Source organism: Sus scrofa, chromosome 17, assembly GCF_054392235.1.
Source record: "Sus scrofa isolate SSC_HxYL_T2T_F1_AM1 chromosome 17, Sscrofa_HxYL_maternal_Yorkshire_Landrace_v2.0, whole genome shotgun sequence".
In the NCBI taxonomy this organism is placed as follows: domain Eukaryota; kingdom Metazoa; phylum Chordata; class Mammalia; order Artiodactyla; family Suidae; genus Sus; species Sus scrofa.
In genome coordinates this window covers 63,725,099-63,748,681 of record NC_139399.1, presented here as the reverse complement: position 1 = coordinate 63,748,681, position 23,583 = coordinate 63,725,099, and the positions used below count along the sequence as shown (strand labels likewise).

Genomic DNA, 23,583 nt, shown 5'->3' with positions numbered 1-23,583 from the left:
TGTGGGTCCCTGACATAGAGAACTAACGTCGTTTTGTAAAGGGGCTACATACTCACACACCCAGATGTGGTGCTGAGTGTGGGGAAATTGCAAGGGATAGTGGAGCACTTCGGGGCTGGTAACAGAGGGGGCTTATTATCATTCTGTAGACTTGAAAGGGAAAAAAACAAAACAAAACGGGGGGGAGGAGCAGATTTCCAACTCTGGAGCCAGAGAGGGCCATGGGAGGAGTGCTGATCTGTGACAAAGAAATGCATCACCCACAGGAGCCCAGATACCAGGAAAATGGACTACCTCAGCTTTACTCCCTTCTCTATTTCTGTTCGGGCAGGTGCTCTCCAACTTCAAGTCAGAAGGCAAGAGAGCGTGCTGGGGCTCCCCAGAGCGATCAGCCTCCTGAGGGACTGAGTAGGGTTAAAAAAAGGCTAACGGGAAATCTATGTGCCAAAGGGACATAAGTACACACCCCAGAAGCCACTCCACAAGGTGGAGTATGGCCAAACCGGCCACTCAGACAAAACTCCCACTTTTCCTTCACTGACCTAGAATTTCGATTTTTAAGCTCAGCCTCTGTTAAGAAAAGAGTTTCAGGTGTTCATCATGCTTATTTAAGACATAAAATTAAAAAAGCACCATACTCTTGCGCTTATCTAGAAAAAAGCAAATGTGCCACAGATTTCATCTGCTGAGTATTATTTTCTGTGAATTGCAACTCTGCCACTTTATTTATTTGCAGTGAGCGAAGTGAACAGATAGAAAGAAAGCGGGCCTGTCTCTGTTGATAGGGTGAGACACAGGCAAGGTTGCTCAAGGACAGCTGTAGCTTATACCTGGAAAAGGTGACAGATTAATCCCCATCACCACGTGGAGTGAGAGATGCTCTTGCTTTGTTTGTTTTTGGATTTCTCCTTTTCAGCCTCAGGCTGCTGTGTGTTTCAAATGACATATTTGTTCAGATGTATGCCTTGCTCTCCGTCAAAGAGAATTTTTAGTAAGCTCACTCTTGGGTTCTTTGGCTCTAATAGGTAACATAGGAGCCATACTTCATATTGGGTTTTCAATTACATTCTTCAGTGGGATGTTGGGATTCTTAAAAAATGATTGGTTAGAGACAGATCATCATTAGACAGAGAATGTCTGATTGTGTGGTTGATGTGGTGGTGATGGTGCTTGGTGAGAAATCTGTGTTTCAGCAAGAGCATGAGAAAGGGAAGTTTTGAAAGGGAACAAAAAGAAGGCAAACAATTTTGTTTTCTGTTATAAATGTTCCCTTTGCTTTAAGGAATGAAATAAATTCTTCCATCTCCCACTTTGGAGAGCTCCTTTCCAAAACAAGAACTTAAAGGAATTTATATTTGACAATTTTGCCATATTTTTAACATGCCTGATGACAAATGAAAGAATATCATTTATTCAACTCATTCATTAGTTCTCCATTCCACATGTCATACTCTCCAGAGGCATGTATACCAAGTAAATAAATCTTGGAGTACTCAAGGCTGTTCCTGTCTTCTTATTTCACTTTACGTACTTTCAGGTAAATATCATTCTCACTCATGGCTTCGATAACCACCTGTAGTTCAGAGTTCTATTTGAGACTTGTTATTTTACTACCTGCTTTGTCTTCTCTTTTCTTCTTTCCCCAAAGCACCCCAAATTCAACATGTTCAGAATGAAACTCATGATTTTCCCAACAAACTTGATCCTCAGCCTATGTCTCTTTCCTCAGTAAATTATATGGCTCATCTCATAGTTACGTAAGTAAAAAACCAGGAAGAAACTTGAGGTTTTGTTTGTTTGTTTGCTTGGCAATCCTTCATCAAAACCATTACCAATCCTGATCAATATCCTGAAAAACACTGCTAGACTATTTTCACTTCCACTTATCTTCATCAATTACACTCTGGTCAAAGCCACAATCAGCATTCAGCCCAGTCTACCTGCAGTAGCTCTTATTTTTTTTTCTGTCCTCCTTACAATCCACTCTTCATTCTAAAACCAGAGGGCTCCTTTAAAAAACAAAACTAATCACATCAGGCAAATACACACTCTTGCCCTTAATCTCACTTTAGAAAATGAATGGTTTATGCAGTTTTTCTGTGGCACAGCTGGTTGAGTATCTGGCAGTGTTTGGGTATCTGACAGCAGTTTGGGTCTCTGCTGTGGTATGGATTCACATACCAGGAATTTTCAAATGCTGTGGGCACAGTCCCCAGGAATTTTCAAATGCTGTGGGCACAGTCCCCTTCCCCCACAAAAAAATAATGGTTTTCCATTGCTTCAGTGAGTTTTCATTGCTTAAAACAACAAAGAAAACTTCCTCTTAGAGTCAACAAAGTCCTGCCTGTCTGGTCCTTGCCTGCCTTTTCAGCTATGTCTCTCCAGGCTGGTCCCCAATCTCTCCAACCAGGCACCTGGACCATTCTCTCCTGGGCCACATGGTTTTTGCACCTGCTCTTCCCCCTGTGTAGGAGATCATTTCCTCCATCTTATTTTAAGGAAGTCTTCTTAAATCTGCAAGACTGAGTCACATACCTCTATATGCTGGAGTTCCTATTTTGCAGTCTTACCTTCATTTCAGCACTGGCTGCATGAGGGTGGAGACTGTCTAAGGCATCTTTAGCAACTTTCACGTAATAGGAGCTCCTTGTGCTTCAGTTGCTTCACCTATAAAATAAGAAAAATAATATGTATTTCATGGGGTTTCTTTAACCTTTCAATGAGACATGTCACCTTCTTAGGATGGTGCCTGAGTCATATAGAAATAGTTGTTAAACAGTAGCTATTCTTATTGCTGTGTCTCTTGTTTCCTAACCACTCTTCTCTAGGGCTCTGCTGTTGGCAAACTGGCTGCTCCACTTACATCAAGAAGACTGGTGGCTTGAGTGGCTTTCTAAATTAGATGCTGGGGTGAGACATCCTCAAATCAGGCTTTCACAGCTGAACTGAAAGTCTGAGTCTATGTATGGCATCTAATTGTACACCCCTCCTGAGCTCTTGCCATGGGTTTGCTTTCTAAATACTATTTAGTGGCACAAGCATTTCCCATAAAGGCTGGAAGGGAGGGATTCCATTGAAGCATGAAACTTTAAATCAACATGTTGTTCCTTAATGGGAAATTCTTCACTGCTGTTTAAAGGTCCTATTAACTGACAAACACAACATGCCATTCCAAGGTATCATGACCAGCTCTGCAGACAACAAATCATCCATGACATTTTCAACGTCTGTGATTACGCCTTTTGTTGGGAGCTTCTCGTTTCAAGCTCAAGCTGAGCTCTTTGAGGAGTGAATTAAGAAGAATCAGCTACACATTGGTAACTGCTTACTCTGGAGGGAAAACCGCTTTGGAGACGTGGTGAGCCTCACAGCCCGGGACGGCTGACGCAGGAAAACTAAAGCAACAATAACGCTAATGAAGGCAACACGTTGAGTTGTGTGGAAGAGATTGCTGACCCCCTGCCTGGATCCCCTTTACCAGGTGGGTGTACCCACTGCAAGTTGCTAGGATCATTGGGAGCTCACAGCTCACAGCTACACCCTTCTCGGGAGAACGTCTCAGGTTCTGAAAGGAACCACTTCACCCAGAAATGCCTGACGGACAGTCACCTTCTTTCTCAGGGAGGGCCCAGAGCCAACGACTGGCTGTTCCAGGGCTGTAAAAACCCAGTCCTCTTCCTGACCTGGGGCAACTTCATGATGCTACTTATGCCCTGGAGTTCCCCATGGGATCGGGCTGAGTCAGCGCCTTAAATCACATCTTTTTTAAAAAATACCTTGAAACATTCTTCTTAGAGTCTAGCTGATTCATAGTGTTGTGTCAGTTTCGGCTGCACAGCACAGCAACCCAGTCATACACACATATGCATTCTTTTTCTCATACTCTCTTCTGTCATATCCTATCCCAAGAGGTCGGACACAGTTCCCTGTGCTACGTAAGAGGACCTCACTGCATATCCATTTTAATTATAAGAGTTTCGCACCTACCAGTCCCAAACTCCCAGTGCTCCCACTTCCTCCCCCTCGGCAACCACAAGTCTGTTCTCTACGTCCCGAGTCTGTTTCGGTTCTGTAGATAGATTCATTTGTACCATACTCTAGATTCCTCATGGCATTTGTCTTTCTTTTTCTGACTTATTTCGTTTAGTATAAGAATCTCTAGTTATATCCATGTTGCTGCAAATGGCATTATTTTGTTCTTTTTATGGCTGAGTGGTATTTCATTGTATGTATGTACTACATCTTAATGCATTCATCTGTAAGTGGACATTTAGGTTGTTCCCAGGTCTTAGCTATTGTGACTAGTGCTGCAATTGTGTCTTTTTGCATGAAAGTAAAACCACATCTCTACTTAGCTTTTCCCTCTGCCCTGTCCTGCTTCCTTCATATTCTTATAGGTTCTCCAGAGGGCTCTTGCTCCATAACTTAGAATCTGTCTCAGATACTAAATCAAAAAAAATCTGACCTATGCCCCACTGCAATCATTTCAATTCACCATTCAGGCATACCTAAGAAGAGAGACTCTGAGTTCTACGTGGCAGAGTTCTGGACAAACACAAGTGAAAACACAGAAGGTAGAGGTTTAGTCTGCAGAAGCCACCATCCACTGATAGCGTGTCTGCAGGACCTGGCTCTGGTGACAGGAACCAGAAAATCTCTTTGAATTCTAAGATCTAAAAATCCACACTATCCAGCAGAAGCCTGGCTATAGGAAAACCCAGCTAAAGCTGTTTTCGGTTGTTTAGCTCCTCTGTGCTTAGACTGGAGAAGTAGGACGTCCCCCTGAGTAATAAAACAAGTAAGACTATACAGGTGGCCATTAGGGACGGTCTCAGCAAAAGGAATTTTCCCAGATTGAATCCGCAGAAAATGATCATTCATAAAATCTGGCAGATATGAAGAAGCTTTTGTTAAAAGAGCACCAATAGCTTTCAGAATACACAAACTACAGCAGGTGAAAAAAAAAAAAATCCATGAGGAGGTATTTTTCAGGCCTTTGTGTTTGTAGAAGTTTAAAGAGTCTATGGCTATGATGACGCCTTTGAGCAACTTTTAATAAAAACAAAACTTTTTCCCCAGCTGGATCTGGAAGCACATCTTTTCATGTATTTGTATATGTTATCACCCATTTAGTGCCGCTTTTAATTTTTTTAAAAAGATGATTGAGAATCAGTTGCTGAATATTTTCCTGTTGTTTGTTATTCCATGTATTCTTGGCATCTTGAACCGAGAGAAATGTAAAACTAACTTTGCAAAAAGGCAGAAGTTAAAAAAAAAAAAATTTAAACTAACTTTGCCCTAAAGGCAGAAGTTAAAAAAAAAAGAAATCAAACCTTATCCCCAGAACACTGTCAACACTGTTACCCCGAATGAGGAGGTAGAAAAACTATCAAAAGTTGCTAACCACATGGGAAGCATTTTTTGTGCAGACGAAAAACTGGTTGAGGTATTTCTTGCTGATGTGTTTTCAGAACCACAGAAATTTAGGAAGAATAGATGAGAAAAATACGAATTCAGAGGGGGAAATGCAGGCTATAAAAATCAGTACAGCACTTAGGATAACTGTCATTAAACCACTGTATTTAATTATTTGTGGGACGTTTAATCAGCCTGGAATTCTCCACACTCCGACTCAGTCGGCATCCCGGACTGCCTGAGGCCAGCGCCCTTCAGTAAATACCTGCTGGGAGACAGGGACCGTCCCTCAAGTTTAGGAAAGAAAACAAAGATATGCTACCTAAGTGGAAGACTGGGCATTTCCCACTCAGGTAGAGTCATCTTTTGAAATGAGTCATCTTTATGGCTTTAGACCCTGACAATTATGGCTCTGGTGGCTTTAAAATGAAATTCAACAAAATAAACCCCAAACACAATCAACACACTCATACGGTTGCTGGGCCCTTGGATGGCCCCCTGTCTGTTTGCCAATCCTTTGTGCCAAAGGACAAGCTAATGAAAACCCAACTAGTTCTTCAGCCATAACTGACTAATTTGACAATTTTGTTGGCTGATGAAAGAGAACTGTGCTGTAATCTAGATTCTACTGCCAACTGCTAGATGACTGTAGGCGAAACAGCTGATCTTTTGTAATCTGGACCCCACTTCCTTCCTCATGAAGGTACACTTTTGGAAAGCATGTTTTTGGGACAGACAGACCTGGGTTTAAATCCCAGCAGTGTCACTACGGATAAGGCACTTAATCTCTCTGAACTGTAGGTATTTCATTAATAAGGGATAATAGTTGCCCTATTATCAGGAACATTAAAAATGAAAATATTATTGCATACAGAGCTTCTGACACATGGGGGCTCCTAAGAAGAGTATTTTTGCTTATTTCCTTATATCCTAAAAGGAATTTTCCCATGAAGAGTTAAAAATTTGGAGCAATTAGTGTGGTGTCACAGAACAGATTACTTATCAGATACGCTGACTCAGTTCATCTTCAGTGCTGTTCTGCAACACAAGCATCTCAACTTGATTTTACAAAGGATGAAACTGAGGCTTAAAAGGCAATTGTCTGTGATGACGTGGAGTGAACGCAGCGGAGCTCAATTAACACCCAGGTCTGTCTGTCTAAAGTTCTAGAGAGTTTCTAGGCAGGCTCTGTCTGTAGATTCATTCCAGTATTTGATGTGGGGCTCTTTGGCTTACAAGAAGAAGGGAAGGGGAGACGAGGGAGGAGGGGGAATGTGGCAGAGAAGGACGTGTTCCCTGCTGCTCTGTGCTGTGGTGCTGATGCAGATCTGCTCACTATGGTTTTTGAAATAGCACGCCAATGATGGACTAACTTGGAAAAAAGCTTTGACACACGTAGCGATGTTCAGAGGCCAGGCCGGTATCTTCGGTCCTACTTTCACCATGACAGCCCTAGCCCGCGGAAGAGAGGCACTCAGGAGCAAGGGAGCCAACAAACATGCAGATCCCATCATCACCTCCATCCAACCAGCCAGAAAGTGTAACAACCAGCTCTCCTCTCTCTGCAGCACATTCCTGATTCCGCTTCCCTCCATGACACTGGCCATGAGACGGCACAGGTCAGGAGAGATGCTACAAAACCACCACACTGCAGTTCCTCGTCTTGCAGGTCTTCCATCATCCTTGTCCTTCTCTGACCACACAGATGCTCATTGCTCTGTCCTTTTCTAGACTCGTCCGCTACCATTTTTGCCTGCATCATCCCTTCAAGGGCACCAGTATTTTTAATTTAGGAATTTTTTTGGTCATTTCAAGCAGCCAAGTTTCACCCTCCTCCTTGACCCTCTTGGAAGAGTCTTAGATTGAGGAACTAGAGTTTCCTTGCTTCCTACCTCAATGGTTAAAGAGTGATGGGACCCACGAGGGATGTTGTTCAGTCTCAGCGAGTTAAATTATAACATTATAAAGCCAGTTCTGACACCAGAAAAAAATAAAGTAAAATCAAATTCAGAGAATTGGCTAGATGGCTGACTTATTTTGAAATCTTAGCCACATCGTTAATGACTAATAAGATCACGTTTGCTATGATTTGGGTGGAAATTTGGGCGACTGCTCCACTCAGTACTAATGACTGGCATCTGGCACACGTCAGGAAATCAATGAAAATGCAGTCATGACTGACAGCATCCTCTCATGGCACACAGGGCCCATTTATTTAATGTACTCACATATTTTTCGATAAAAAATATTAGGCCGGAGTTCCCGTCGTGGCGCAGTGGTTAACGAATCTGACTAGGAACCATGAGGTTGCGGGTTCAGTCCCTGCCCTTGCTCAGTGGGTTAAGGATCCGGCGTTGCCGTGAGCTGTGGTGTAGGTTGCAGACACGGCTCGGATCCCGCGTTGCTGTGGCTCTGGCGTAGGTTGGTGGCTACAGCTCCGATTCAACCCCTAGCCTGGGAACCTCCATATGCCGTGGGAGCGGCCCAAGAAATAGCAATGGCAACAACAACAACAACAACAAAAAAAGACAAAAAGACAAAAAAATATATATATATATATTAGGCCTCTATGAGTCAAGTTATACGCAGATGGAGGCAATACAGTCCTTGTCCTCAAATTACTCCTAATAAATGGAACGAAAGCAGACACATAACTGAATGTTTCACACTCTGATCCCTCTGGGTAACAGGAAGGCCCCTGTTTGAGAACTCCGGCATATCACTATCATGTGTGCTTTTCAGATGTGTTAACAGAATGCATCTTTTCTCACGCCGTTTGACTTCGAATCAGTCCCATTTCTGCAGTAATGCCAGGGAAAAAGAAAGCATTATTGTCCTTTTTTTATTAAAGGCGCCCACACTGCTGTTTTTCATTACATAAGCACTTGGGGGTACCTGGAGGAGGAATGTCCACAAAGAGACGCCAATTTCATTCTCTGTTCCATTGATCTGCAAGGAAAATCATTCGAAAGATACACTGGATGGGGAGAGAAACTGAACTTCCTGGGTTGGCTTTACAATAGCGTTTCTAAATAGAGCTATCTACGTAAGCACCGTTCCCCAAGACGGATTAGCTCACGTTTCCACGAGGAAGTGCATTTTCTCTGAGACTGAAACTATGGTCTGGAAATCAACTCGGAGAACAAAACAGTCTGTAGAGGTTGTCACCCGATCGTCAGTCTTTCTTGTCTCCTTGAACAAAATTCACATTTCACCGACATGGACTACTATTACTGTTCCTATTTTTCCTGAAACTTCATTTTTTAACTTGAAGTTTTATATAAATTGACAAACAATTAGAAACTGTTTCTTTGATTTTTTAAAATATGCACACCAAGAAAGATATTATTCACATTTGAATATCATGAAAATATAAAAATATACATCATGAAAAATATTCATGTATTTTTATGATTTGGGGTTTTTATTTTTTTGGTTTGGTTTGGTTGGTTGGTATTTCATTTTATTTTCCTAGCCATGCAGCCTGTGGAAGTTTCCAGTCCAGGGATCAAACCTGTGCCAGAGCAATGACAACACAAGATCCTTAACCCAGTGAACCACCAGGGAACTCCTATTTCTACACTCTTGAGTCAAATTATTTTAAGGTAAGTTAATAGAATATTATTATCATTTCATAAGACAGTATCTATCAAGTATTATAATAGTCAATTAGGAGACATTTTTAAAAATGATGTTTATACATATTGTCTTAGGACATACCTATGGGAGATTTTTATTTATTGTTGGTCGACACCTAAACAAGGAGCTACATAAGGCAAAGTTCTATAAGGGAAGTAGAGAAAACAAGATAAATGGCTCCTTTTAGTTTTACTGTGGCACTGCTGGCACAGCCGTTCTAGAAAACAACATAGCATTGTGTGAAAAAACTGAAGATGCGCCTAACAGTCTGACGTAAGCTTGTATACTGAAGGACTGACCCAAGAGTGTTTAAACAAAGGTTTTTTTGGCCACACCTGCGGCATATGGGAGTTCCTGGGCCAAGGGATCAAACCCAAGGCTCTGCAGCAACCTGAGCCACTGCAGATAATGCCGGATCCTTAACCCACCGTGCCACAGTGGGAACTCCTAGAAAATAAATAGAAGCAATCATATGGCCTTCAACTTAAAGCTAGATATTTTACCAAAACAAACAAATCAACAAACCATCTTATACTGATACTAATGGCCTAGAGCACAGGTTAGATGGATCAGCAATCTTTTTATTAAAGAGCCAAAAAGTAAATATTTTAGGTTCCGCAGCCTCAGAGGCAAAATTGAGGCTACTTTGTAGGAACCTGTACAGCTATTACATTTATATAACTATTTAAAATGTAACCATTTAAAAACACGAAGAGAGGAGTTCCCATCATGGGGCAGCAAAAACAAATCTGACTAGGAACCATGAGGTTGCGGGTTTAATCCCTGGCCTCACTTAGGGAGTTAAGGATCTAGCGTTGCCATGAAATGTGGCTCAGATCTGGCATTGCTGTGGCTGTGGTGTAGGCCGGCAGTTATAGCTCCGATTAGACCCCTAGCCTGGGAACCTCCATATGCTGCGGGTGTGACCCTAAAAGGACAAAAGACAAAAAAAAAAAAAGAGAGAGAGAGGAGAAAAAACATCTTAACTTGCAGGCTGTAAAAGTAAACAAAATAAAATAAAACATAAAATAAACAAAACGAAATAGAGGTAGTGGGCTAGCTTTGGCCCCTGGGCTGTTGTTTGCTGACCTGGGGCCAAGACAGTTTCACATTAACCATTAACGCAGGTAACTCTGAAAGAGGCAATGGAGTTGGGGGGTGGTAAGAAAGAATTCAGTATGCACAGTCCCATGTAGAGCAACTGCCAAAGGCTGCAGAACGAGCGCACGTGTTGTTCTGGACGGTACACGTGGGCAGGATCACTACAAAGAGAGAAGAGGAGGACGAATCATAATTTTCAGAGGAGTCGCAGCTTGTTTGTGGGAAGATGAATGGCGTCGGTGAGGGTCATGGGATGTGTTCATCAAAGCTTACTTCTTAGGCTACAGGATGAGCACAGGGGTCTTCGTATAGTTTTCTCATACCTTACATGTGACATAAATATACTGTAATGCATAGTAAGTAGTAACAAATTAAAATGAATACTAAATATCATTTTATGAATATCATGCTAATCCTAAGTGACAAACTAAAATGCAAACCAGTCAAAATCAGAGATTTCTGGTGTAGTTTGCAAACGTGGCTTGGATCCCATGTTGCTGTGGCTGTGCTGTAGGCCGGTGGCTACAGCTCCGATTCCTCCCCTAGCCTGGGAACTTCCACATGCCGCGGGTGCGGTCCTAAAAAGGGAAAAAAGAAAAAAAAGTTAAAAAAAATTTTTTTTTTGTCTTTTGTCTTTTTAGGGCTGCGCTGGTGGCATATGGAGGTTCCCAGGCTAGGGATCTAATCAGAGCTGTAGCCACTGGGCTACGTCAGAGCCACAGCAACGCAGGGTCCGAGCCACATCTGCAACCTACACCACAGCTCATGGCAATGCCAGATCCTTAACCCAATGAGCGAGGCCAAGGATCGAACCCGCAACCTCATGGTTCCTAGTTGGATTTGTTGCCACTGCTTTAAAACCTTTAAAAATTTAATAAGTCAGAGATTCCATATCCAAAAACTTATATAAAGAAGACATGAAAATAAATCCAGGCGGGAAGAAAAAAAAAGTTTTGTTTCACCTTCTGTTTGAAACGTTACCCTAAAATTTCCAAATGAGGAAAATGAATCCCTTCCTTGCGACCGCTTGGCTGAATCAGCCCAGCCACTGAGCAGCACACACCTCGGTCTGCGTCTGTATTTCTTCTTTCCAATGAGAACTTTGGACGTGTCTGAATATCAAGTTCTGGGAACACTTCCACAGGTGAAAAAAATCACATAAACAGAAGAGACGGCCCCCTCTGGTGCAGAGAATGGCATCTGTGATGATTTCAATCCGGGCTCACATTAACTTACAGAGGCCATTGTACCTTTATCCTCCCTTTATCTCTGCTCTCTGACATTTGTTCATAAATAGTGACACGGACAATCAGGAGCGGCTTTGTGGTTCCGGGGAATTGGGGGGACAGCCTGGGACAGTGCACTTGATCAATGTCACTACTGGTGTCAAGAGATGGTCATTACTGCCAGGCAGATTTATGGCCTGGGTCAAAGCAAATTACTTTCTCTTCCTCTAGCCCTGGCTGCTGAAGTTTTTAATCTTTCTCCTAGGCTCTGTCTTCTTTCTTCCTTGGGTTCAGGCTATGCGCAACACCAGTACTTTTTTTTTTTTTTTTTTGGATGGAGGGGGTCAATTAGCATGATAATTGACATACTAGAAATTATGCGTTTATGACGGTTGAATACAATTTCTGAATTAAAAGATTAAAATCTGTAAAACGGGAGTTCCCGTCGTGGTGCAGTGGTTAACGAATCCGACTAGGAACCATGAGGTTGCGGGTTCGGTCCCTGCCCTTGCTCAGTGGGTTAAGGGTCCGGCGTTGCCGTGAGCAGTGGTGTAGGTTGCAGACGCGGCTCGGATCCCGCGTTGCTGTGGCTCTGGCGTAGGCTGGTGGCTACAGCTCCGATTCAACCCCTAGCCTGGGAACCTCCATATGCCGCGGGAGCGGCCCAAGAAATAGCAACAACAACAACAACAACAAATCTGTAAAACAGCAAAACACCCTCTTCTATACAACCACCTCCCCATAACTTCCATCAGCTTCTTTACGGGTATTCACCTACGATGATCATGGCTGCTTACCTCACCTCCATTCAATCCATAATCATTCATACTAAGGAGACCTATTTTTCCACCCTGGTTTTTTAAGAGAGATTTGTTTTAAATTTATCCACTTTAAATCTATCGGTTTTCAGTAGCAAGCTTCCAACATACGGTGACGCTACCTGTTAATAATTTTTCCACCATAGGCATCATTCCATAAATGCCCCTTTTACAAAGATGCGGGCATTTGATGTCTGCTGTGGTCCAGAATTTTCTGAACCAGAGTACACAAACTCACTGACAAGCAAAGCTTTTCTGTAAATGAGTGATGTAGGGGGTGGCGGGGGGAGAAAAGTTGTTAGGAGACTAAGAGGGGAAAACACACCTCATCTAAAGGGAACACAACTGCTTCACCCCAGTGGTGGGGTCAGAGCTGCCACAGCTTCTTCCTCTTCAAGAGAAAGCAGAGATGTATATTTTTAAGTAAAATTTTCCATTTTTAAAACAGTGGGAGGGTACAGCAACGCAAAGAAGTTGGCCACCCTTAGCTAAAAGCAGCTGTTTTTCAACCTCTGACCTGTTATATATGTTTCTACACTTTTCTTGGGCTCTCCTATAACTCTTGAATTCACTCCTTGACTCCTTCTACAGTTGAAATCCCTACTTAAGTCCTGCTCAAAGGTCACATCCAAGTCACTTCCTCTGCAGTATTTCTAAAGTTCAGCATACTTCACTAGTGATACATGTCTTACTGATACTTCCTTAAGAGTTATGTGCTTACCTGCCTAGGCCCTCCCTCCACTAGATGGCTCAGCCCTGGGGATCAGGCGTTATCTCCTTAGCTGCATGAAGCTGGAGTAGTGTGTTGTGCACACCAGAATCCACCTGCGTTCAACACCTAGCTCTGGAGCTCCTGCTATGGACCAGGCATTGTTTCTGGTGCCGCTGATGCAGCGGAGAGCAAATCAGATCCCACAAACCCATGACGCTCACATGTGCATGACGGAGGAAAAAATATCAAGGAAGAAGCAAATGAAATGAGAATACAGGACTCCTGACCTAGTCCCTACTAGCCAGAAGTTGTCTCCAAAGGTTTTCATTTTCTATGCCCGTGGATGATGGTCAGAAAGAAGATCTGCCTGTAATCATGTTCTCGAAGGGATCCAAGACCTCCAGCAACCAGAAAGGAACTACTTCACAGTAATACTGTTCCAAACCAACAGTAAGATGCCCGTTCCCTCACTTCGCTTCCATCTTCTTTAACATCAAGCAGTCCTTGGAGCTAGCTACTTCTTAGTCGTAAGAACTCGAACGTACATAACGTATTTGCAGTTTCCAAAGCACATTTCCTTGCATGATTTACTCTTGTCCCCTAAAAATACTATGAAAGGGTTTTTATCATCAGAAGGCTTTGCAGAGGGGAAATTGAGGTTCAGAGACATTAGGTAACGTGCTCCGCATCACGTGGCTTGTCTGAATCCCTCAATCGTGACCCAGCATCTCAGCCCAACAGCACATTCCCTCCAGCTGCCTTAGTGACCAACCCAAACCACTTCCCACCCCTTCTTCAGATACTGGAAGAGGTGTTGCAGATGAAAGACGTAATGTCAATACAATAAAGTTCTCTACTCATTATTAATCACCCTTTATTCATTTCCTGCCATGTCTAATTCTAACTCATTACATTTTTCCCCAATAGGTTCAATTACCTAAACTATTGTTTTATTTTTTAGCCTTAAAAGTGACTGTTAAAAATGTTAGAAGGGGAGTTCCCATTGTGGTGCATTGCAAACAAGTCTGACTAGTATCTTTGAGGATGCAGCTTTGATCTCTAGCCTCGCTCAGTGGGTTAGGAATCTGGTGTTGCTGTGAGCTGTCATGTAGGTCACAGATGTGGCTTGGATCCCAAGAGCCTGTGGCTGCGGCGTAGGCCGGCAGCTACAGCTCTGATTCGACCCCGAGCCTGGGAACTTCCACGTGCCGTGGGTATGGCCCTAAAAAGCCAAAAAAAAAAAAAAGTATTAGAAGGAGGCACTTTTGATAACCCAGAAAGCTTTTAAAAAACTGTATGATTTCTAGAACACGATCTAGATCTATTAAACTATTAGCAGAAGACAGTTCCTGGGAATCTGTATTTTCAAGTAGTTTTTCAAAATGACACCAGTGTAGCCATCTCAAAGACTGGCCTTTGAGGAACTCTGCTTGGATTATTTATTCATATGGTTCATCCTTTTCTCAAATTCCAGGTGCTGCAAATTGGGAACACTACTCTAATGAGGTTGTGAGTAAAGTTCTGTAAATTCGTGATTGAAACACTTATTTAAAAAATAAGCATTCTATGATATACACACAGGTATGTGAAATGCAAGTATATGAAATATATGTATCAGGGAGACACTTTATTTTAGTGAGATGAAGGCAGTTCTCGATGCTATGATATGCAATGCAAAATAATTTACGCAAAAAGTGAATTTTGAAAGGGGAATGACAGGAAAGATCAGTTGCCTAAGAAGAGTAGCAATTTTTTTTGGTGTAGGAGGTAAAGGAGTGGGGGTGAATCTGATCAGACAGGAGAACAGGAGGAACGTGTCTCTTCCCTTCCTGGTCCCTTCCAGGGAGAAAGCAGTAGGTACGCAAGGCCAGGGGAAAAGAAGGTTGTTCTTCCATCGTCTGGAGGCACCATGATGTTGGACAAATGCCAAGACACATCTCTCCCTATGGTCGTGGTTAACACACAGGCTAAGGACGACGAGATCATTTTCATTAGAGGAAGGAGAAACATGCCTTGAACAACTCGGGTTCAAACTGCATGGGTCGACCTATACACAGACTTTTTTTTTTTTTTTCCCCCAACACTAAATACTCTAGTCCAAGAGATCAGAGGTTGGTTGACTCCATGGATGTGCAACCGGGGATATGGAGGAACCAGGGATGAGGAGGGCCAACTATAAATGACACGTGGATTTCTGGCTGCGCAAGGGTCACCGCCCCTAGGGTCAATTGTACATATGTGCATAGATTTTCCTTCCAATGCCCTTGCAGCTCTGCTCTTTGGATCAGTTGGCTCTGCCCTCTCCCAATAGGAGGCTTTCTCCAATTGTCTGGAAACATGGCCATAACAATCCCAAGCATACATACTTAAAACTCATGCTGCCAGAGCTAGAGATGTAACTCTCAAGTTCCAGTTGGTAATGTCCCAGATAAAGACAGTTTGGCCTGGCTTGAGTTACCTCCCTAAAAAGATGTGGTCCTCTGATTGCCCAGCATGTACATCACTAACGGACTGACCCCTTTGGGCTTCACCAGGAAGTATGGGGTGAGGAAGGAGTTTGCATAAAGAAAGGATACGGAGCAGATAAAAAGAAGAGGTGGTAACAGGAAGATTCTTTTCTGTATCACCTGGTTAGGACCACCTAATTTACGGTAAAGACAGATAGCCACAGGCAAAAATAGACAGAAAAGTTAATGCATACAGGACTCAAATTGCCCTTGCAAACAGTTGATGCGTATACACCGAAGAGTCATGCATAATAATGACGTTGTTTTAAAGAAGAGCTAGATGCACCCATCAGATGGGAAGAGCTGATTGCACTGTTTTCAGTGCTTAGAGAGAGGAGCTCAGAGAAGACAGATGCTACCAGCACAATCAAGGTCACCTGAAAGCGACAACGCTCATCCATTTATGAATATGCATTCACTCATCCACTGGCTGCGCATGTCAGGTGGCACGAACAGCAGTGGCAGGACTTAATTTATTACTCTTAGTATAGGAATCATTCATAAACTTGAGAACTTGAACCAGTATGAACATATATTTACATTTAGGTGGCAGCAAAAATCAGGCAAACTTTATAGATCCACTCTATAAAGAGGCGGCAGAGCGTCCAAAGGCTACGGGCAATGGCTCTTACCCTACTACCATTTTCACTCTATTTCAGGCACTCCTTTACTCTAGCTGGACTCCCCTTTACAATATCCTCCTAAGGACTTGTGTATGGACCAGGGTTTTACAATGTCCCAATTTGTTCTCTGATTTTCCTTGGGGGGCGGGCACCTTAAGGAAATTCTGGAGTGACCAATTTTCAGCAATCTCTGTTGGTGCCCATGTAGAATTATTCCTCCTGGAAAAGGACTGAAGAAGATATGGAAGAATCCCCTAAATAATAAAACTGCGTAGCCTTTTTCTCTGACAATGCCCATAATGCAGAGGTGTGGAGAAGTTACTGCCAGGCAGAACCAGAAGATAAGGTCAGATGCTGGCATTTATTCATGAAAATAGTAGCAGGATGGTTCGGATTTATTATTTTTAAGGTCCTGTGGAAATGCATGACAACGCGTTGAACAAGCATTCTGCATAAGAATGTCAGCACAACACGGCACGGAGGGAAACCGGGGTTTCTGTCTCTGGTGTTTGGAGACGTCTGCAAAGCTAATGGCTTAAGTGCAAATCATCATTGTCGAGGAGCTGCTGGTGCTGCTTAACAAAACTCAAGCTCTGTTGAAAGAACGCTTTCCCATCTCCTGTTAGAAATATACACACGGGCGTTTAAGAGCAAGCGACGATCGGTGGAGCTTCACGGTGCTCCAAAAAGAGTGGCTTCCCAACTGGAAACGTTCTGTGAAAGGCTTGGACATTTGAACGTGAATTTGTTCTCACGCAAAAGAGTAACTGTCCTACCCACTTCACTTTTTTTTTTTTGGTGTATGCTTATAAAACTTTTTGATGAATACTTTTTAAAACATGAACTTTGGGAATGTAACCATAATAAGACCTTGTATGTGTCTTTCAGGTCTCGTTCCTATTGGGGGAATATCCTGAGTAAATTCTATCACATTTTTGAGAGACTCAGCTCCAAACAGCCAATACATGTGGAGGAACAAAAACAACAACAAAATCGTGGAACCCGGGGAAAAGGACAAGAAGGACTGAGCAGTGACTGCTTGGAGAAAAGCAAGATAAAAACTGACTTATGGGTAACTGGAAAGCCATTTTCAAAAAACAGTCCTGTTTTCACAAAGGCTAACAAAGTGCCAGATCGACTTAAAGTAATTTCAATATAAAGTATATTTAGGAGTAACATGAAGCAGGGTTATCATGTTAGGAACTTCAAAAATGTCACCTGCCGAAACTAAGGAATCATCTTGTACTTTCTGACATTATTCTGCAGTGTATTTGTTGGACTTTCAACACAAAAATGAGGTGGGGGGAGAAAGGTAATTTTCTGAACAGCTGCGTACTAACAATCAGAAGCTCACAACAAGGCTCTATTGGAATCTCAGGCATTTTTAACAAAGGTAAAAATATGATGAAAGTCTAAGTGGCACTGGCAGCTGGAGATAAGCAAATGGAATTGCGAAGTCCCAAGGTGAAGACATGGACTTGGTTGGTCTCTTAACAGGAGACACAAAGGTTTCGAGTAATATTGCCAAAGAACAGGATCTCTTAGAAAACAAAACGCTCTTAATCTTTCTGTTAGTGGGTGTGTGTGTGTTTTTTTTTTCCTCGCTCTCTTAGGTTTACTAATTCATAAAGCACCCTCCTTAAAAAGCAGGCATCACCATGGAGATGATGCACGGAAACCGCTTTTATCAGAGTCTCCGAGACGTTGCTCTTCCGTCAATTTAATATTCTGTTGTTTGCTAGCAGGCACTTGCGTGAGTGCGCCCGAGTCCAGCCTTTTGAGATGGAGAGAAACATCTCCAGATTTTATTCCCGTTGACATTTTATCCAGACTCAAAGTCCACATGCAGCCTTCACCACCAGGTTTGTTTGTTTTATGGAAAGAGGGAGTTTGGCAGGGTGGATTAAAGGAACAGTGCCTCCACTTGGCATGATCAAGTAGAGCAACCGTGGGCAAATTCAGGGTCTACAGAACCCACGTAGAGAGTACAAACTAGCACACCGAACCTGGTGGGGCCTATGAAGATCTGTGGACAGAAAGCCACCCCTAGTCAGTGCAGTGACCCACTGCCTTGCTGTAAGGTGTCTCCCAGTATCGTGAGAACCGACTCTTTAGGATAAGTAAAAAAATCAGAACATATATACATACATACATACATACATACATATATATATATATATATATATATATATGTTTCCGAGTCTTCCTTGCTGATAATTAACTGAAACTTTCCAACAGTTGTGACAGCCTCAGGATGGCTTCTGGAATTTCAGCTTGGTCTGCAACCCCCAACCAAGTTCCCATCTCATCAAAGCAGGAAGGATAACATCACACTTGGTGTATGGTAAGTAAATCCTGTTTCACCATTAGTTGACAATTGGGTGGAAGACCTTATCACAATAAAACAGAGAAACAGGAGCGACACAGATTGTCTTTAGGCCGAATTCTAGGAAACATTTTCACAAACTTGTCCTATTGAATTTTGTTTCATGTGTTCATTTCCTAATGATTTATGGGGGTGGGGGGGGCTGGCACTGTTGAGGAAATGCTTATTTGCTCGTTGGTTTGTCTGTAGTTAATGTCGGGTCTCATTTCATGTTTGCAAGCGAATGGAAATAATGGGACTGGATTGAAAACAAAACTGCGACTCTGCTCAGCAGACACTGAAAGACCACACATCGTGGTCACGTGAGAGCTGCAGGGTTCTCCTGCAGACAGACCTGCCAGCATTCCACCCTTGAAGGTGCTGTTGGGTTGGTTCCATTTCTGAGGTTTCTTGGGCTTAAATCTCCCAGTATCTTTTCCTTCCTCTAGAATCTTCCTCCTCAGTTCTCCCTATTGTTCTATGGTTGGTTATATCATGTTTTGTCAAGATAATTGGAGTTAGTAGAGTTTGATGCACCAATTTTAGGTTAAAGGGACACATTTACCTTCCCACATAAAGCGGGCAGATCAATTTTCCCCAGCAGCAGTCTGGCTAATAAAATATTTTCTCTCTTCACTAAATGCACATAAATACTGATACTTCCTCACTAGTAAAAGGTTGAACCCTGCATCCTATGTGAAGGCTGGGAATGAGGTTGGGGGGGTGGGTGGGAGGGGAGAGGGAGGTGTAAAGTATTTTTTCCCATTAAGAAGTTTTCAAGAAGATGGCTTCCATCAAAATTAATCTATGGAGTTCCCATCGTGGCTCAGTGGTTAACGAATCTCACTAGGAACCATGAGGTTGCGGGTTCTATCCCTGGCCTTGCTCCGTGGGTTAAGGATCTGGCATTGCTGTGACCTGTGGTGTCGGCTGCAGATGCAGCTCGGATCCGCATTGCTGTGGCTCTGGCGTAGGCCGGCAGCTTTAGCTCCGACTGGACCCCTAGCCTGGAACCTCCATGTGCCACGGGAGCAGCCCTAGAAAAAGGCAAAAAGACAAAAAAAAAATAATAAAAAATTAATTTAATATAAGCCTGGCTTTTCCCATCTCTCCTGCCTTCCTTCACATTTCTGTTCTGTCCTCTTCACACACCTAAAGCATTTTTTAATTAGAGGTGGCAGAAGGGTGGTGGATGCTTTTACCCAGAAGAGAGATAAACAGTCACTGAGCACAGACACAGGCATTTTGCTTTTGGGGCAACGGGGGCCTCTGACCCAGACTGCGCTTCCTTCACAGTACTGGCTTCTCCCATATCTGTGTATAAGACGTGGAATGAAGCTCACTTCCCATGAAGAACATCTGGAGACGAAAAGACACTAGGTGATCATCAATTCAATTGCCTTTACTCTTTATAAAGGAGAGACGGCACATTAATGGAGAGAGAAGGAAGCCTGAACTCAGACCTATGCAGACACTGTGAAAGACCCAGATATTTCAGAGCTGGAAGGCGTATGGGAGACTGTCTAGTTACCCTCATTTTAGAGATAGGAGATTAAGGTCCCAAAGATCAAGGGTCACATAGCAAGCTAATAAGAGAACCTGCCACGGAATCCAGATTTTTAGAATTCCTAATTTGTAAAGCCTGAGCCTAAGTTAAGTACAGAGGGGAAGAAAATGATAATAACAAGAGAAGGAGCCACATCAGGTTAACTGAGACCTGGTGCCCATGAACTCAGCACTGGGCACTGCACTAAGGGCCAGGGCTTTATCTCTTCTAACCTTCACAAAGTGCTACTGTTACCCCAGTCCCGCAGTTGAGAAAACTGATCTTACATGGGTTAAATTAACTGCCAGGACTCCACACGGTTCTGAGCGTCTTTACTAGCTAATAGGACACACTGGCCCGGGTCCATTCTCTAGGTACAGAAGTATGCAAAAGACTGATGGCAGTTCAAACACCTTTGAACTGGCCTGGGTCCATTCTTTAGGTACAGAAGAATGACCCAATTCAGAATGAACTGATATATCTTTTAAATGTTCTTATTTAATACTCTATAGCAATGGTTGACAAGTCTAGCAGAATCACTTAAACATTTAAAAAATTAGTTAACGTCTAATTTTTCTTCCTAGACAAAATCAAATAATTTTAAAGGTCGTGTTTGTATGGAAAAAGTGAAATTAAGCACTTTTCTGCCATGCTGAGGTAGTCTATTTTCCAATGAAGTGACAATAGCCCTTCTCTTAAGTATGGTGGAAGGTTTACAGAAGCCCCAGGTCCGTGTGGCACAGCACAGATGACCTACTACAAAGGGTGTGTTTGTTCACACTCTCCTTATGCCACAGAAAATCTGTTATTTCTACAATTACCGCTGAAAGTCATGTCATTCGACCCTTCTCTTCCTTTTACATTATTTTCTTCCTATCTCTCCCATCCACTAAGAAGAAGATTCAAAATTCCACCTACTTCAATATGCAGAGTTATCCTTTGCGAGTGACAAAACACCCAAACCAAATTAATGGAAGCAAAACATGAAACAGACTGCATCATGTAACCAAGACAGTCCAGGACAGAGCTGGTTTCAAAGAGACCTGAGTACAAAGGTTGAAGCAGTGACTCAGATGAGAATCTCCATGGCTTGGTTCTGGCTCCTCTGTGGTGGCCCCACATTTAGGCTCCATGTGGAAGACAGCAGTGTCAAGCCCTGACATTCGATGTTCAAGTACCGTGGGGAAGAAAGATTATCTTTTCCAACAGCCCTCTAAGAATCCTAGAGTTTTCTTACTGGACAGACCATAGCCAATGCAAACAACCAGGCTGGCCAAGGTTTAAGCCAGGGTCAGTGCTCAGCCCTAGGGAGGCAACAAGAACACAGGGGAACCCCAAATAAAATTTGAGGATACTGTCAGAAAGATGAGGGGTGGTTCTGCAGAGGCAAACAGTAATAGACCACTGCATGCATTTTTACATAAATTTCTCTCATATTGGAGTAACCTCAGAATAGGACTCATGTTTATAACCCAGGTGTCCATCAAGGCATTTTTCCCCCAACAAAAAGAAAGCTTCCCTTTAGGAGGTGGAACCCTAGATTATGTTCAGCCTAACCTTCAACTCAAACTTCAGCCACCTCGTAAAAACGAATGTCTTTCCTCCATTATATTGAGAAACTTCCTAAAGTGATATAGACAGATTTATCTCCAAGATTCCTTAATGTTCAGGTACATGGACAAACTGAATGAGAGCAGGCCAAGCGTTGCCTAATGGAGGGTCTGGTTTAATGGGTGGATAAAAATGATTTGTAATTTAAGCACAGCTTCTCTACAGAGATAGAAATGGCCATTGTCATTATTTAAGGATGTCCATAAATTAATATTCAAACCTGCTGGAGAATTAAATCCTTGTTTTTATGTTTAAAAATTGTGAGATTTATCAGCAAAATGGATGACTGTTTATTACAGGTAGAACCTGGAAGGTTTAGTAAGCTATAAATAGCGATTATTTATTTATAGCTTGCTTATTGATAGGCTTTCTTGTTATTTTCCTTTATGATGACAGTGAGGATATTTAGGGTACAATACATAAAAAGTGCACTGAGTAATTAAAAGATGGAATGAACATAAAATGCATTGCAGTTCTTAACTCTTAATAAACGCTAGACCCGTTCTTGCTATTATTACTCATCAAATGATGATGATGAAGATGACAATGGCGGCTGCAGACAGAGATCCTCCGGAGAATCATCAAAGATTAGACAGCACTGTACATCGATTAAGAGACCCAACGGGAAGGGGACAGGAACGTAGCTCCATCACATTTTTTTTTTTTTTTGCCTTTTCTAGGGCTGCTCCCGCAGCATATGGAGGTTCCCAGGCTAGGGGTCAAATAGGAGCTGTAGCCACCGGTCTACACCACAGCCACAGCAATGCTGGATCCGAGCCGTGTCTGCGACCTACACCACAGCTCATGGCAACGCCAGATCCTTAACCCACTGAGCAAGGGCAGGGATCGAACCCGCAACCTCATGGTTCCTAGTCGGATTCATTAACCACTGCGCCACGAAGGGAACTCCTCCATCACATTTATAATGGCATTTAATTTACAAACCTAAGTGTATGCATGTGTGTTCAAATTACCCATGGAAGACCTAAGCCCAAGGCATAAAATAATGATTTCGGATCCCATCCTCTTTCGGCAGAGCCCAAGACTAAGCAGGAACTCTACGCTAGTTATATTCTCACAATGGCTTTAACACAAAATGAGAAACCACGGGCAATAGAGCTGACAAAAGCAAGAAGTGCATTTCACCAGAATTCTAACATTGTAAAATACAAATGTATTATTATGTTCTACCAGAGCTCCCTGGTACCAAATAATTCTTTCCATGCTCCATCGCTGCATATTTTTCCAAGGGTGGCAGGATATTATTGCCAATCTGTAACTCATGATTTCCTATCACATGTTAGCGTATATAAATTACCTTTAAATCACTCTAAAACGTACACAATAAAAAGGGTTTAGTAGTATTCTTTCAAAGAAGAACTCTTCCTTGTACACGTGTGTGTCTTACAGGCTGACCAACGTCCAGGCTTAGTGCTGCCGTCTGTGAAATGGAGGGACTCTGGCTGACGTATCCCGCAGAGGTGATGGTGGGACAATGAGTCCGGCTCCTGGTGGAGGCATGATGGGGACTCGGGGACACCTGCAACATCCGTGAGGCTTCCGCTCCTCTGAGTCTGCTATGTGTGTACCTGCCCTTCCTCTTAAAGCCAATGGCCCTTCACCATTCCACACTCTAAGCGTCGTATTTCCACTAGCAACGAGATGACTTAAGGAGGTGATTTTGCCCCTTTCTTCTACCAGGCTCATCCTCCACATTACTCATGGGACGTCCAGAGAGTTTATTTTTCCTGCATCGTTCTCAGTAAGCTGTGTGAGTGAGTGTCAGCTGACTCAGCACATCCTAAACTAGAGAAGCGTCTCTCTCTGCATACAAAGCTGGAACCCGTGTTGCTAAGGGCAATGAATCGTGGGTACCCACTTTCATCAATCTCTTCTATGAGGCTGTTGCACAGGAGGATTTTTCATTGGTGGTGACTTCCCCTTAAAATTTCAAAGATCTGTGCATTTCTCTCGGGTAAGAGTCTTACTCAAGCGATGATTATTTTCCATCTTTTTTCTG

General features: G+C 42.8%; 1 long non-coding RNA gene across 5 annotated transcripts in view; it reads right to left on the bottom strand.

The window, feature by feature from the left end:
* The window catches only part of LOC110257443 (uncharacterized), a 678,610-nt gene that overhangs the window by 343,569 nt on the left and 311,458 nt on the right, over positions 1-23,583 (bottom strand). For all 5 annotated transcript variants that reach the window (XR_014832642.1, XR_014832644.1, XR_014832643.1 and 2 more), the window contains exon 3: positions 2,571-2,667. This is a non-coding gene — a long non-coding RNA (uncharacterized LOC110257443). The remainder of the gene's footprint in view (positions 1-2,570; positions 2,668-23,583) is intronic.